We start from the raw sequence: 16,353 nt of genomic DNA, 5'->3' as shown, positions 1-16,353 counted from the left end.
TGATACGCTCTGCTAATTTGGAGAATTGTGAAATTTTAACAGGTTGAAAAGAAATATAAAGTTGGGTATCGTCGGCATAACAGTGGAAACTTATTCCACGATTCCTGATAATATCTCCCAAGGGAAACATATATAAAGAGAAAAGCAGAGGCCCTAAAACTGATCCCTGTGGCACTCCATACTTAAATTTTGTTTGATTTGACAATTCCACATTTACACATACAAAGTTGTAGCGGTCTGATAAATAGGACCTAAACCATGCTAAAGCAAGTCCACTAATGCCAATATAATTCTCCAGCCTATTCAAGAGAATGTCGTGATCTATTGTGTCGAATTCAGCATTAAGATCTAAAAGCACTAGAAGAGAAATGCAGCCGTGATCTGATGATAAGAGCAAGTCATTTGTAACTCTGATAAGTGCAGTCTCTGTACTGTGATGGTGCCTAAATCCTGATTGAAATTGTTCATATATACCAATTCTCTGTAGAAATGAACATAGTTAGGATGACACTACATTTTCTAGTATTTTCGACATAAATTGGAGATTCGAAATCGGTCTATAATTAGCCAATTTTCCAGGATCAAGCTGTGGCTTCTTAATAAGCAGTTTGATAACTGCCATTTTAAAGTTTATTGGGACATGTCCTAAGGATAGTAAGGGCAAAAGACGATTTTTTTATTTATATCTGACGGTGTCACATTAAGCATTATTAGTTCAAAAGACTTAAACTTATATCCTGTCCTCTGAGTAACACCAAAAACTTCACGGTAAATTGTAGCAGCACCTCCTCCTCGACGCTTCAGACAAGGTTCATGTTTATAACAATAACCTGGGGGGAGTAGATTTATTTAAACTAATATATTCATCCGGTTTAAGCCAGGTTTCAGTCAAGAAGAGCACATCCAAACTATGATCTGTAATAATTTAATTTTGGCTGAAAGAGATCTAATGTTTAGTAGCCCTACCTTTATATGATGTTTATCTTCGTTTTTATTTTTTTCAAGTTTGACCTTAATCAGTTTATTTCTAAATGATTTAGTGAGAGGTTTGTGTTTGGTAGTTCGGGGAACAGACAGCCTCTATATGATATTTAGGTGATACAGTCTCTATGTGTTGTAGTTTATGTGATCTGTGTGATGTCTCAAGGCAGCTAGCAGATGTTCGGATTTACCAGTTTGTCTGCTTCCTGACCTGGGCCCCAGTTAGTCAAGTACTATCACTATTAAGACTAGAGCCAAATTACTAAAGAGGAGAGCGGCACCTTCCCTGGAGGGATGGAGTCCGTCTTTCTTTAGCAGGTCAGGTCTACCCCAAAAACTCTTCCAATTTTCTATAAATCCTATGCTATTCTCAAGATACCACTCAAACATCCAGCCATTCAGTAACACTAATCTACTATATACCTCATCACCATGATGAGCAGAGAGGGGCCCAGAGCATATTACAGTGTCTGACATCGTTTTTGCAAGTTCACACACCTCTTTAACATTATCTATAGTGATCTCCGACTGGCGAAGCCAGACATCGTTTGTGCCAACATGAATAACAATTTTAGAAAATCTACGTTTTGCATTAGCCAGCACTTGTAAATTTGATCTGATGTCAGACAATCGAGCCCTGGAAATGCATTTAACAATGGTGGCTGGAGTCTCTATTTCCACATTCCTTACAATAGAATCACCTATGACTAAGGCTCTCAGTGTGTGCATCACTGAGTGAGGAGAATCGATTGGAAACCCTAACAGGAACTGGAGTGCTGAGTGAGTATGCCACTGAGACGTCACCCAAACGCCCTGCTGTGGGAGGCTCTACAGCCGGAAGTGTGGGAGTTGCTCGTTGTTCTACTCGCATCCAAAACAGTATCTACTGGCTTCTCTTTCTCATTGACCTCCACTAGCGTTCGGATGCATGTCTCTAACTCATTAACCTTCTCCGTCAGCCTAATTCCTTAAATGTATTACATGTAAATCCCTCACTGCTGACGGAAGAAGCTATAGAAAACATAGAAATAACATGAGCAGATGCCATGACTTATTGCAATTGTTTGTTGTTGTTGTTGTTATGGTTGTTCTTGAGCGGCAAGGGTTTGAGATTGATGTGGTTAGATGGGGTTCCTGATCAGCAGAGGTTTGAGATTGATGCAGTAATCCATGTAAAACAGTGGAGAAAACAAATCCATGCAGTCAAGATGCGAGATGTAGACAAGCAGAGAAAAAAAAAAAGAGAGAGAAAACGGGTGTGCGCGGTAAAATACACGCAGTTGAAACAGTATAAAAGCGGAAAAAAATGAAGCACGCGGTAAAATGGAAAAGGATAAAATGATGAAAGTATAAGAAGAATAAGCAATGCTAAGCAGGCTAGCAAGCTTCAAACACAGACTTGTGCAGTGTGACAATGACAATGTATCTGCTTTAGGAGTCAGGCCTGCACAGAAAATTATATTTATAATGCAATTTGCCTACTTGGAGAAGACTGAAGTTTGGTAGATTTTACAGTGAATGTGAGACAATGTGAATGTTGAACTCAATCACACGGGAAGTTGGCATGTTGTTTCCGAGAGTTCCAGTACCCTAGGATCGGCCAGCGTGCTCACCTTAACTTATGGCATGTCCGGAAGTGCGTTGCATCAGCAGAGTGGGAGACCCGGGTTCGGATCCTACGTTGAAACCAGGAAGTAAACCAATCACGTTTGCATAATCAGTGATAAAAGCGATTTGGACGTTGCATTTTTCACCCTGAAATAAAAATTTTACTCCACTGTAGTTTAGGTTTTAGGGATTGGTTTGTGGAGTACAGTTTATAAAATATGCATTCCTCTTCACTGTATTACATCTTTGTGATGAGGATGAGGGCCGGGCCAGTCGTGAATTGGGCTAATCAGCCGGGAGGGGGATAAAGATGAGCCGGAGGTGCCAGTTTGAGAGATGCATGCGGCCGCATTGTGTGTGTCTGTTTGTCTTATATTTTATGTTGTTTTAAGTTGAGTTTTACCATTAAACTTTGTTTACTGTTCAGCCGGTTCCCGACTCCTCCTTGCCCGTCCTTTAACTGTTACAATCCTGTACATTCAAACCTCACTTTTGGCACCCCTCTGTGGACATTTCACCCAGAAGATGGAGCTCACACGTGCCAATATGCCCAACAACACTTACCGTTTTGGCTACTAGGGGCAATGTTTCGAATTTTGTTAAGCGCATACCGATTTTAGCTTAAGAAAAGTCAACCTACTGTTTCTGATTACACTGCGAGATAAATCTGAAATGTTTGATTGTATCTGCACAGCATCATACACATGAATACAGAACAAATAGCATTAGTGTTATGGGGGATTTTTCATATGCTGTGCACATAGTGAGTGGTGCTTACAAAAAGTGAACTAAGTGAACTCAACGCAGATGCTCAATGCAAATCTGGTGCATGGTAATGATGTTTTCTAGGGCATTCCAACTTTATCTCCCCAGACGTCAGGCAGAGAGAAAATCAAACTTTTAATTTGAAATCAAACAAAGGCAGAGAAAAATGGAAAGTTCATCTAGATTTGTATGTATTCTGAAGAAAATGCTAGTTGTGCTCGCCCATCAAAGACTAGCCACCATGATGCAATAGTGTTTTGGATTGTTACTAGGGCGTCGCTGGGTAGTTGCTGGTTGATATGGTGATTTGGGTAGCTGCCTGGCTCCTAACTTTTTACATGGCTTGCTGTATGGCAGTTTCCAGGTGAAATGAACATTACAGGCACTAAAACAACAATTACTTTTATTTTCGTTCACACATGAGTGAGTAAAACGGCAGAACAGCAGAAATACTTACTTTTCAAGGGGCGGTCACACTAGGCTTTGAGCATGCAAAGTTTTTTCTAACAGAAAAACAGACCAGGACATGATGTCATGCGGGAGGGCTTCTGGTCCAAGTAAATAATACAGTACATCACAAGTAAGAAATAATATTATATTTAAAATGCAAACATTTTGTCTACTCACTTTCCTGCAACAATAACACACACAGCTTTGAAATATGTTACTCCTAGTATTGAGCCAGCGTGTGACATTTTGATCTTCTATTGGTAACGTGTTCTCTCATCATACAGATTCGCAGGTCAGAGTTCACCAAACTTGAACTAAACTTGCAATTGTGATGCTAAGGACCAGGGTACAAGTCCTGAAGAAAACGCGAGTTGACACGTGTGTCGAAAGTGTCATAGAAGCACTAAAAAATAATGTGGTTGCATCAGCAAATGTGTTTTTCATCTCACATTTGCCTTTTATGACACTTATCGGTTAGGTTTAGGGTATAGGTAGGTTTTGTTGATTCAAAACTCGATAGAGCATTACCCTAAAAAAACCTCTGTTTAGGAGAAAATGTAACTCTCTTTTAGCGCCACTTAGTGGACATTTCACCTCAGATCAACAAGGCTTTGAACATCCTATGAGACAAGGCACAAAGACAAACCACTCAAATAAAGGTCCGAAATCAACATTCCAAGCTGAATCTGGCTAGAAGTTAGAGAACACATTTAGATCCATTCAAATATTTAAGCTATCTTTCAATTTCCCAAATAAGATATTACTTTCCTAATCAAGACAAGACAAATCAAAACAAAATACAGAAAACTTCCCTATCTCCATAACTAAATATAAACAAGAGAAAACTGTTACAAAGATAAAAGAAAGGCCCTTATCTCCTACAGCTTCCTAGTGAAGTACTTAACTAGAATCACACATGAGTCTATTAAAGAGCCATGGCTCACTAGCCATCACAATAGTCGATCACAAACTTAACACATTTTAACTCTGGGACACATTAGCTCACACCTTAACAGCAATAAAATCAACATGGATTGTAAACACACTCAACAGCAACCACTACACGCAAACGGGAAGCTACATGGCATGGCCGACCAGGCTGCACCTTGGTCTTGGGAGCAGTCTCTCTTCTGGGTGGCAAGCTCCATTTAAATAGTCCAGACTCTCCAACATGCACCAATCCCAGGAAGTAGCTAATTCCACCATGGCCAAATCCTGTGAAAAGGGAGGAGAGTAAAAGTGAGGGAGAGAGAAAACACAAAGAAGAGGGAGAGACAACAGCGACACAGCACCACCTGCTGCACAATACATCAGAGGTCGTAACAGTCTCTTCAGTCTTTTCTCGTAGAGAGAGAAAGAGAGAGAGAGAGAGAGAGTGACTGGGAGAAAAAGAAACACATTTAATAGAAAAGAAAGAACTAGGCTAATTTACAAAATACCATTAAGCCAAAGATAAACATGACAAACGTCTAGTAAATAAAGCTCTGGCATGTTTTACTCCATTAACATACTCTCTGAACACACACCCTTAGATGTGCCTTCATAAATCTTCTTTAATGAAACACACACATTCATACAGTACACACACTATTAAGACTCACTATTAAGTAAAAAAAAGAAAAAAAAAGCCAGGTAATTATAGTGCTGAAAAACATCACCTAGACTTCCAGTAATTAGGAGATGATATCCACATTGCCAATGAGGGGAACTGAAATTGCTCTGCTTTTCTCAAACCTCTAATGGGGTCGGCTTGGCTTTCAAATCCACTGCAAGCAGATTTGAAAGGGGGTGTTAAAGTAGACATGAAACTTATATTGACTCTATTTTTTTTTTTTTTTTTTTTTTTGTACTAATTCAAATTCATGGTCTTATTGTGAATGCTTTTGCAGTGCATGGTATTCAAAATAGAATACTGACATTGTTTTGTTGGCATTGTAGCTAATGCAGCCATTCTAAAACTCACAAAACTCCATGCAATTTACCCTGTACAATTAACATCACACTATTACTGCCAAATGTAAGTAGACGGTAAAATGAATTTTATTTAAAAGAGATGTTTGTGAATATTTATAACCAATCTTTTCAGCAGTAATTAATGAAATTCTTATCAAATAATGTTGAAGAGCGTTATAACCTGGCATATATCCAGATGTGTGGTGTCATCAAGCGCACGTTCTGCATGTTTAAGAGATGATCCAAAGTGATGCTGTTCAGTCCCAGCAGGGTGGGTCAAATATGGTGGTCTGCGGCATCCTCAGCTATATTGCGCTCAGAATCGGACCGCAAGATCAGAATTGCGCGTGCAAATTGCACTCAGCAGCGATTTGGTTCTCATGTTTCCGCCGTTACCTGATCTGCATAATTCCTTTAGTGAATCAGGTGCTAAAAGAGCGCAGTAAGCGCGTGCAAAAAAATGGCGCTTTTAGCTGCCTCAATTAATTTTTAGTGAATCTGCCCTGTGTATTCGGCAACAGTAGGCCAAAAAAGTTTTGATGCTGAAATCTGGTCTATGCGTACTGAAATTCGAATCACTGCCCCCAATTGGCTAAATCTGAAAGTGTTGTTGAACATATGGGCACATGTGAGCTCCAGTTTTCAGGTGAAATATTTACAGAGTGGCGTCAAAGGCGAGTTGTATTTTTTAGTTGTAAACTGTAAACTTACCGTCAGTTGAGTAAAAATTAAATTTTAGAGTGAAAATGCAACTTCCAAATAGTGCTCACCATTGTTTATGTGAACACAATTACTGTTTGCTTCCCACAGGACTAGAACCCATGTCTTGGAGGTTGTTCGCACAAATCGCTATCAGTAGCGCTGGGGGGATTTGTGTTCACATTTGAATTAATGCAAAAAATGTCTGATGGGGAAAGGCACTTGTCAGTAATTAGGCTTAATGCCGTGATTTCAAGGTATATGAACTTTTGGAAGCAATATTTTGATTTTCTGTGTAATCATGTTGGATAAGTTGAGATGTTCTTGATGGTGAATTTAACCTTCAGCCTCCACCTCCTGGTCAATAATCCTCTTCAAAAATGGGTGTCATGGTGTTTCAGGCAGGGACTAGTGTTCCTTAATCTACTGCAAACTTGCATTCAGGTCTGGCAACATTCTGGTATGTAACGCCAAAGTCTCTTTCAAGGCAAATCAGTCCACTCTGCAATTATCTTTGGAATACTCCCAGGCTGGTATTTTCTATACAAGCTGGCATAAAAGTACAGCAACTATCTACTTTAATGGGGAAAGTCCAAAATCTACAAAATGAATGGTCAAGATTACGATCAAAGAACATATTTCATATAAGGGGTAGCACGAAGCACAAATCCCCCTTAACTGTGGTAAAATCACTGTAACACATGTCCTCTTACCTTATTATTTTATAAAACAATGATAACAGCAATATGATAAAATACACCAATGTTTAGTAAATAGTTACATTTATTAAAGGCAGACTCAGTGATTTCTGTTCCTTACTTAAAAATTTTTACTTCTAAAGAATTTTAAAACATGTAAAATCATGACTCTTCAAATGAGATGAAGACACCAGTCATATCAGTAACCTTATAAAAGCAGTTTTATTCTACATGGAGAGGGTCCCGTCATGGGGGCTGCCATGTTAGAATTACATGACCGGCCGAATACTACTCGCTTAACCTTAGCAACTACTCTGTTACTGGACACTTTCACTCATGGACTAAATTAATCCTTGCTTACTGTGAAGAGTGAATTTCTACAATGACATCAATAACTTAAAACTGTTGTGTTGGAATGATGCTGCATCCACACTGTTAGGTGTCAGTGTAAGTCTAAGTCAACATATTCAAAAAATTACTGAGTACACCTTTAATATAAATAAACAATTCTTCCACCAATTTATATACAGTATTAGTGTAACCGTAGACTCTTTACGGTTGTAACCTAGCCCACATAGAAAAAGCAATAAGCCACGAGAGGCTGTGTGTTACAGTGATTTTACCGTGTCTTAGGGGTGTTCTTTTACACGTCGCACAGCGGAGTATTTGCAGTTGCACGGCAACATAGGAAATTGGCGCATTAATACAGAATGTACTCTGCCAGGTGTGCATTTATAGTCATTTTACAACATTTCCAAACACTGCTCAACCAATCAGAATTTAGTGTGAGAACTGTTTTATAATTTAGAATGTGAAGTCACAGCTGCTATTTTACAATGTATTCAAATGCAGCTCATCCAGTTTCGAGCTGGTCTTATATTGTGTGTTTTTGTTTGTTTATTTTGTGACATTTTCTGAATATGTGATTGAAAGGTATGCATCCGTCAACTCCTTATTCTGAAAATGGACTATGACAAAAGATGAATGCAGTGTCGTAGTTTCATTTTCTGTTTAATTGTCTGTTTGGGTCTCCAGGAAACAAATATTTCAATAATCAACTTCAGAGAACAGGAGGCATGCCCACTGCCAACACCTCATTTGCGGTATGTGAACAAGCTGCCATTGATATTCAAACTAGAATTATTTAAATGAACCTATTTCATTCTCATCATCTCTATACAGCATTGTGGACAGAATTTAAAAAAAAAAAATGGCCAACATCATGCCTCTAGCAGCTATTATTATTTAATAACTTCAGTCTGGGTCAGTCCCTCCCAGAGGAAGATGAATCAGTCTTTTTTATTGTTCTTGTTGTAATACTTGCCTATTCATTCATTCTAGTCTAAACCTTGACCTTACATCTAATTCTGACTCTAAATCATTGATTTCTTAAAGTATATTTAAGGAATGTAAACTGTAAAAATGTTTTGCCAGGTAACCCCCCAAAATTAGTATCATCTAAATGAACTGGTCAAAAATATTATTTATTATACAACCGTTAGTTTGCGGTCCTCCAGTCTGATTGAACAAGCAACATTTTAAGTGTGTTTATATTTAGGATAACTGTAAAGTATATCTACATAAGAGAGAGAGAGAGAGAGAGAGAGGATATTGTCGAAATTGTGTAGTACCATACTACTCCTACTACTGGTGCAGTATACTATATAATGGCAGCATACTAAAAGGTAGGCAGCTAACTTGCTGTCTTGCTGTCTAATCAGTTAATTGCTTTACCAACAGAGTTTTTGTATGAATGGAACTCTTAAAGGAAAAGTTCACCCAAAAATGGTGGGTGAATTTTTCATTTACTTGCCCTTATGCCATCCCAGATGTGTATTAATTTCTTTCTTCAGCAGAACATGAAGATGAAGATTTTTAGAAGAATATCTCAGCTGTTTTGGTTCATACAATGCAAGTGAATGGGTGCAAAAATTTTGTAGCTCCAAAAATCACATTAGTCAGCATAAAAGTAACCAATATGACTCCAATGGTTAAATCAATGTCTTCAGAAGCAAGTCCATTTTTACTATAAATTATCCTCCCTGCTTTGTCAATCTCCACTTTAACTTTAACTTTCACATTCTTCTTCTGTTTTTGGTGATTCACATTCTCCATGCATATGCCCCCTACTGGGCAGGGAGAAGAATTCATAGAAAAAAATGGACTGAAATATTGATCTGTTTCTCGCCCACACCTATCATATATCACTTCTGAAGATATGGATTTAACCACTGGAGTCATTTGGATTACTTTTATGCTGCATTTATGTGCTTTTTGCAGCGTCAACATTTTGGCACCCATTCACTTGCATTGTGAGGACCTACAGAGCTGAGATATTCTTTTGAAAATCTTAATTTGTGTGCTGCAGATGAAATAAACTATTCCTTTATGTAAACTGGTATCATAACAGTTTGAAGAGCACTTTATTTTCATTCTACCTCCGTATACAGCCTGCGAAGGCAGCATTTCCCAGTTTTTGGATGAAGTCAATATCCTCTGCACAGAATGCAAATACTCCCTGGATGGCATACAACCACTTGTCAAAATGGCTAGTATACGAATAGTATATGAATCAACCTTACACCAGCAAAAGTTATTTAAATGTCAGGTTTGGTAGAAATCTGCTTAAAGTAACAACTGTGTGTATTCATTGTTTACAGTGTAATATATAAAAAATTATATTTAAATGTAGCAATGGCATGGTTAACTGTCAAGTTGTTTTCCCTTGATGTGTATTGTATCTCTATGAATGGTTTAAAAAGGGATAGTTAACCCAAAAAAATAACATTCTGCCCTTATTTTCTCACTTGTATAACTTTCTTTGATCTGTGGAACACAAAAAGATGTTAGACAGAATGTTAGCTTCAGTCACCATTTACTTTCATTGCATATATATATATATATATATATATATATATATATATATATATATATATATATATATATATATATATATATAATTATTATTATTATTATTATTATTTTCTTTTATTTTTTTTCTATACAATAAAAGTGAATGGTGACTGAGTCTGAATATTCTTCTTAACATCTCCTTTTTTATTCCACAGAAAAAAGAAAGTCATTAGGGTTTGTAACAACACAAGAGTGAGTAAATGATGACCAAAGTTACATTTTTGGGTGAAAATTCTGCATCTTGAATTCGTGCAGCACAGCATAAAGTAGATGTATCCCACAATATTTTTAACAGACTGAGTAAGGGTCATGGAAACATGACCCTGGAGAACACCTGGCCCCCCTCATACAGGTATTGGTGGACCCTTTTTCTCTGCCTTTATATAGCAAATCTAATGGATAGGTGTTAGATAGACAGACAGAAAGACAGACAGACAGACAACCAGACAAATAAAAAGAAAGAGTGGAAGTGTACCTTAAAGAACTTTTTGTATCCGTCCTTATCTAACCCTTAAAGATAAATGTTGATGGTGTAACCATGTATTGAGGTTGATTCATAAAACTACTTAATTCAGATTTAGAAACAAAGATAAATCAATAGACAGACAGAAATACAGACATACAGACAGATCTAATTTGGTAGCGCTTTAAACTATTTTTAAACACATACATTTTTCTCTTTTGGGCAATACAGTAGTGTGATGATTCCAAGACATGGCAAATTATGTTAATTTGAGAAACCAGGTCAACTCTAGTTCAGCATATTACTGTAATAATGTTTTTTTTTTTATGTTGTTTATGGAATATATTAGACAATGTTACTGAGAATTTCAAGTATTTTATATTAGGGGGTCCATGGGTTGGCAAAGAGTCAGAAAAGATTGACAACCTTTGTAATATAAACGTATGGCATGCTTTTGCATAGTATAACATGACTATATGCATGACATATAATTAGTTAACCCTCTATGCTCTGAGGATGTTTTAAAGATTTCCTGTTTCAGTGGCATAATAAAACAGCCCAGATAATCTGGATAATCTGGACCCTGCAAGAAAGTAGTTGAAGAGCCCTGTTATATACTGTATCTCTGGGTGTAAATAAGGTGGCTCCGAAAAACTGCATTTGATTTGTTCCCAATCATGTCAACTGTAACTGATTTTTGTTGTTGTTGTTGTTGTTGTTGTTGATACGACAAAGCAATCAAAAGTTATAGCATTACAAAAATAATTTATCCTAGGCAAAATGTCTCCAAGTGTCCAAAAGCCTCTCCAAACAAAACATAATAATTGTACATAAGAACGAATTACAAACACAGTGATGACTAAAGGTTTGCATAGCATGGAGACATGATTTAAGTAATGAGATTTCACAGAATGAGTGCTGTTTGACTCAGTGAGTCTGCACTGAGTCTGTGTCATTTACATGGCGCCATCTCCTGGTGGCCATATGTAACATTGTGCTTCGTGTGGATTATCTATGATCTATGCATCTGATTACCTTGCGTGTGGGCTCGTTTGAAAGATAGTCATCTTCTTTAAGTAATTGTGTGTGATATTTTATGTTGTGTTTATTTTTCGTGAAGTTATAAGTGAAAATGCGGGATATAGGTAACACTAACATACACTATATTGCCAAAAGTATTCGCTCACCCATCCAAATAATTGAATTCAGGTGTTCCAATCACTTCCATGACCACAAGTGTATAAAATGAAGCACCTAGGCATGCAGACTGCTTCTACAAACATTTGTGAAAGAATGGGCCGCTCTCAGGAGCTCAGTGAATTCCAGCGTGGTACTGTGATAGGATGCCACCTGTGCAACAAGTCCAGTCGTGAAATTTCCTCGCTACTAAATATTCCACAGTCAACTGTCAGTGGTATTATAACAAAGTGGAAGCGATTGGGAATGACAGCAACTCAGCCACGAAGTGGTAGGCCACGTAAAATGACAGAGCGGGGTCAGTGGATGCTGAGGCGCATAGTGCGCAGAGGTCGCCAACTTTCTGCAGAGTCAATCGCTACAGACCTCCAAAGTTCATGTGGCCTTCAGATTAGCTCAAGAACAGTGCGTAGAGAGCTTCATGGAATGGGTTTCCATGGCCGAGCAGCTGCATCCAAGCCATACATCACCAAGTGCAATGCAAAGCGTCGGATGAAGTGGTGTAAAGCACGCCGACACTGGACTCTAGAGCAGTGGAGACGCGTTCTCTGGAGTGACAAATCACGCTTCTCCATCTGGCAATCTGATGGACGAGTCTGGGTTTGGCAGTTGCCAGGAGAACGGTACTTGTCTGACTGCATTGTGCCAACTGTGAAGTTTGGTGGAGGGGGGATTATGGTGTGGGGTTGTTTTTCAGGAGCTGGGCTTGGCCCCTTAGTTCCAGTGAAAGGAACTCTGAATGCTTCAGCATACCAAGAGATTTTGGACAATTCCATGCTCCCAACTTTGTGGGAACAGTTTGGGGATGGCCCCTTCCTGTTCCAACATGACTGCGCACCAGTGCACAAAGCAAGGTCCATAAAGACATGGATGAGCGAGTTTGGAGTGGAAGAACTTGACTGGCCTGCACAGAGTCCTGACCTCAACCCGATAGAGCACCTTTGGGATGAATTAGAGCGAAGACTGCGAGCCAGGCCTTCTCGTCCAACATCAGTGTCTGACCTCACAAATACACTTCTGGAAGAATGGTCAAAAATTACCATAAACACACTCCTAAACCTTGTGGAAAGCCTTCCCAGAAGAGTTGAAGCTGTTATAGCTGCAAAGGGTGGGCCGACTTCATATTAAACCCTATGGATTAAGAATGGGATGTCACTTAAGTTCATATGCGTCTAAAGGCAGATGAGCGAATACTTTTGGCAATATAGTGTAAATGTCAAAGACATACAGTATACTTAGATATTACTCACTATATTTTTGTCTGTGAGTAAAACAAATTGGCTGGTTGTATTCTACACTAAAAGCTTTCTAACAACATATGGCTATTTGATGACTTTGATGTTTTTATAGATTACAGTTATATGTACAGTGCAATATTTTTCATAAACGGAACACTTCTGATTTGTCTACAAATTTCAAAGCACCTGTTCAGTTTTGGCCATTATGCCTACATGCATTGTAAAGTTCAGCTTCTAAGATTTCAAAGGGTACCTATTTTATGTTGGTCAAGACTATATGTTGACAATTATAATTTTTTTTTAAAAATCCATCTGAGCTTAAAGGGTTAAAAAACTCAAACTCTGTGTCATATATATGATACACAATATGTGCCTATCCAACTAATTTGCAGCCTTTCACCAAATTAATCAGGATATCTCATTATTATCTGACCAGTTGCCATTCTATTTAAATCGTTATCAATTAGCAGCAGATCAGGCCTTCCTGACTAATAAAAGTAATTAGAGAAAGCTTGAACTAATGCATTTTATACAGATAGCAGCACCAAAGCGACTCGTTTCCCTCACAGGTCAAGAGCACAGTAATTAACTGACGATTATACCCTCAGCCTAGTGCGCTTTAGAAGAAACGAGGAGGAAGTGTGTGTTCATGTTTGCCTGTGGTGTGATGGATTTGTTTTGCAGTGTGTGTTTGTGCATATGCGTGTATGTGTGTGTGCTTCACTTTTGTGGTGAGAAAGGGTGTTTTTCACATTTATTGAGACATCTTTTCTTGCAAAATTATGGCCTTTTCCATTTCTATCACACTGAGTGCGTTTACATACATGATTATGTTTTTCTTTATCGGGGTAAGGTCACAAATGAAATAAGCAAAAACAGATCAACACAGGTAGATTTTTGACAATTACCCCAAATTTTGCTCTGCATGTAAACACCTTTTCTGGTGTGTTTACCACCTAATAAAATGTGTGCAAGTGTTATGCGCATGACTGTTTACGTTTTGCCGTCGAAAGCAGAGAATAATCTAATGATTTAAAGTCTCCTGAGAATAGTTTTCTGATTTTTTAAATTTTTGGTAGTTATCAGCACAATTGTGTGCATTTAAACATGCTCAATGTTTTATCAATGAAACTATATTCTGAAAAATATTGATGTGTTATTAAATATGAAATATTGAATATTTTGTTGTGGTTAGAATAATAGTTAGCACACATATGCTGTGGTGCCCCTATGTGGCTGACCTGAGTTCGACTACATTGTTTTAAACCTAAAAATGTAGTTCATGTGGTAACATATAAATGAACTGGTTTTATTGAGTTCAAAGAAATTATTTAAAAGTAGCATACACAATTTTTTAAAATACTAAAATAAAGTGCCTCTACTATCTGACACTAAAATCTGTGTTCTGAAAAAATCACACCTGTCTCTGTGACCGTGCTAAACAGGATACAAATAATCAGGGGAGTAGCCCATGTTTTTTTCTTTTTTTTTTTTTTTTTTTTTGTCAATCAGAAAACTAGCCAATCACAAAACCTTTCTGCCTGTCAATAATTGTGTTTTGGAGAAAGGGTGTTTCATTTAAGTTAGCAAAATGGCTGAAATTGCTTATAGTAGGGGTGTGCAGCAAAGTATTTGTATCTGTATCTGTTAATATAACAAAATGATCTGTATCTGTCTCTGTATTCGGATAGAACTGGGTGTGGGCAGGGCTTAAAATGGAAGTATGTCAAAACAATGAAACGCCCGTTTTTAAATGTTACTCTCACATTTATATTTTCTATTAATAAAATATGCCTTGTATATGCCTTTCCATAATAATAGCCTAATAATAATAATAATAATAATAATTAAATAAATAAATAAAAATTGTGTCATAACTGTGGTTTCTCCTGGTATTTCTGATATTAATATCTGCATGAAACAGAATTTTTGTTTGTCTGTTCATCTATAACAATATTCTGGAGGCAGGAGGTGTCAAGCAAAATGTGAAATGTCAAGCACACATTTTGCAGTGAATAATAAATACAAATTCAAATGTTAAAAGAAATGCAAATAAAATGAATATAGCCTACAAACAGGTGAAAGTCCTGTAAGTCTATCAGGAATTTTTATGATAGGACACCATAATTTAGTTAAATAATAATAATAATAATAATGTTAAATTTATATAGTTAAATTTAATCCAGGGTTCAAGAACACTTGACATTCTCAAATTTAGCACAGTTTTAAAGAAGAAGAAGAAGAAAAAAAGACGGAGTATGTTTTCATTTTACATAAGGAGGAATATTCCTAATAGATGAATCATGAATAGACTACTCTATTGAGCAGTTAAGACTTTATTTTCTAAATAAAGTCTTAACCAAATATAATAATACATATCACCTTAATTGCTGATGTGGACATAAATGTGGTCAACTTTAAAAGATGGACAGATGGGCTCCAACATGAAATTATCGCTTCAGGTCAGGAATTTAACATCGCGCTCAGGTTTAGGCTATAAATAAATACATGGGAATCACGTGTGAATCGTGTGATACATTAACAGACATTTCAAGAAGTGGAAAGTGTACATTATGTCGTATCTTAGTTAATATTACACTTGACAAGGTCCAGATATGCACAATTTACAGAGACCGCAAACAGAGTCAAGGCCATCCAATCTGAAATCACACCTTGCTCATTTTCATTCGTAAGGTTTACACTTTAGAAATACTGGCTGCATAGATTCATAAATTTGTTGTAATTTTGGATAGGTTTATTTAAAATGTCGCTTTATCCTTGTGCTTCTTTGATAATCAGTTATACAAATATTTTTTTATATTATTCGGATGAATCTGTTATTCCTTTTGAAGTCATTATTCGTGTCTTTCCGAATAAGGTATTCGGCTTCGGGCACATCCCTAGCATATAGCAAATGTTCCTGAATCAACCTGACTACTTTGTGTTACATCAATGAAAGTCATTTTTAAAGGTCAGATAAAGAAGGTCAGGAATTAGATTGTTAGCATGACCCCATTACCTGCTGGTAGATGCAGGAACTACACCATTTGGTGACACCTGGTGTGTGAACTTAGCGGCCATTAGCAAAGATGGCAGTCTTTAGATAAATATTTCTGGGAGTCCTGTGCCTGTGCCTGAAATGAATAAGGGGTACTAACAGATAGCTCTCCCTTGGTATATTAGGTATATCCTTGGTGAAATCAGGTAGAATTTCCTTGAAGTAACAAAGGTCTAATGAAATTTAAATAATTGCAATTTACCCCTGATTTTCATGAGATAATTCTTTATTTTTTATCAAAATGTATTGGTCATGCATACCAGTCTAAAACACCAAACGAGAGCTAATCATAACTGCTCTGAAATAATGTGAAAAAGAATATGTGAACCC

At 37.3% G+C, this 16,353-nt stretch overlaps 1 protein-coding gene across 2 annotated transcripts in view; it reads left to right on the top strand.

Annotated features, from left to right (window-relative positions):
- The window catches only part of rtn4r (reticulon 4 receptor), a 141,354-nt gene that overhangs the window by 16,125 nt on the left and 108,876 nt on the right, over positions 1 to 16,353 (top strand). The window contains exon 2 of one of the 2 annotated variants that reach the window (XM_051680099.1): positions 8,190 to 8,257. The exons of the other annotated variant lie outside the window; for it this stretch is intronic. The gene's annotated coding sequence lies outside the window, so the exon portion shown is untranslated. The remainder of the gene's footprint in view (positions 1 to 8,189; positions 8,258 to 16,353) is intronic. 2 annotated transcript variants of the gene reach the window in all.

This window comes from Myxocyprinus asiaticus, chromosome 3, assembly GCF_019703515.2.
Source record: "Myxocyprinus asiaticus isolate MX2 ecotype Aquarium Trade chromosome 3, UBuf_Myxa_2, whole genome shotgun sequence".
Lineage (NCBI taxonomy): Eukaryota > Metazoa > Chordata > Actinopteri > Cypriniformes > Catostomidae > Myxocyprinus > Myxocyprinus asiaticus.
This window is presented reverse-complemented; position numbering and strand designations above follow the sequence as displayed.